The sequence below is a fragment of the Macaca nemestrina genome, chromosome 6 (assembly GCF_043159975.1).
Source record: "Macaca nemestrina isolate mMacNem1 chromosome 6, mMacNem.hap1, whole genome shotgun sequence".
Classification (NCBI taxonomy): Eukaryota; Metazoa; Chordata; class Mammalia; order Primates; family Cercopithecidae; genus Macaca; species Macaca nemestrina.
The window spans coordinates 30594283-30595453 of record NC_092130.1 but is presented as its reverse complement, the minus strand read 5'-3'; the positions used below and the strand labels follow the sequence as shown (position 1 = coordinate 30595453).

The 1171-nt window shown below is 35.2% G+C and overlaps 1 non-coding gene across 1 annotated transcript; it reads right to left on the bottom strand.

Annotated features, from left to right (window-relative positions):
- Positions 1–263: 263 nt before the first annotated feature.
- LOC112424117 (small nucleolar RNA U3) lies at positions 264–478 on the bottom strand. Its single transcript, XR_003014793.2, has one exon. It is a non-coding gene; the product is annotated as a small nucleolar RNA U3 (small nucleolar RNA).
- Between the last annotated feature and the right edge of the window lie 693 nt (positions 479–1171).

Sequence of the window (1171 nt, the reverse complement as noted above, 5' to 3'; positions counted from 1 at the left end):
ATTAACCTGGAAAGACGTTCATGATATGATAAGTTTAAAAAAATTGGTTCAAAAAATTGTGTGGGACAGTACCAAAAAGAGCAGAGTACGTAAGAATAAATTTACCCAAGAAGGAGCAAGACTTGTTTACGGAAACTTTCAAACACTGCTAAAAGAGATGAAAGAAGACCTAAATATACAGACATTCTTTGCTTATGGGTTAGAAGACTCACTTTTTAAATTCAATTTTAATTTCTGTGATTAATGTGTTTATTTTTATGGGAACCACTAAGACTGTGTCCTCTCCTTCTTACTCCCCTTAAGGAAGAGAAGAAGGATCATCAATGGCAAGTGGCAGCTGCAACGAAACAACACTATGAGCTGGCTACATGCTCCGGAAAGAATGCCTGCCTCCTCCGTTTGGTTTCCAGTGCTCTGAACATTCAGAGAAACTTCTCTAGTATTGCATGATAGAAATGAGCCCTGAAAGTAGAGTCTTAGAAGACTTGATTTTGTTAAGACAACAATATTCCCCAAAGCAATATGCAGATTCAATGCAATCCCTATCAAAGTCCCCAAATCCCACAAATTCCATTTTGCTGAAGTAGAAAAACTGACTCTGAAATGTATATAGAATTGCAAGGGATCCCAAATAGTCAAAACAATCTTGCAAAAAGAAGAACAAGGTGTTAAGACTCACATTTTCCAATTTCAAAACTTACTACAAAGCTACAGTAATCAAAATCGTATGCTACCGGCATAAGGATAGTCATGCATATAGATCAATGGAATAGAATTGACAATCCTATGTAACTATGTAACTGTGGTCACATAGTTAATAAATAAACCTATGTAACTATGGTCAATTGATTTTCAACGAGAGTGCCAAGACCATTCAATGAGGGAAAAGAAGGGTTTCTTCAACAAATGGTGCCAGGCCAACTGAATATCCACATGCAAAAGAATGAAGTTGGACCTTACCACACACTATGTACAAAAATTAACTCAAAATGAATAAAATCCTAAATATAAGAGCTAAAGCTATAAAAGTCTAAGAAAAGAACAGCTTTATAACCTTGGGTTTGGCAACAGTTTCTTAGACCAAAAACAAAAGGAACAAATGAAAAATAGATAAGTTGGACTTCATCAAAATAAAAAACTTTTGTGCATGAAAGAACATTACCAAGAATGC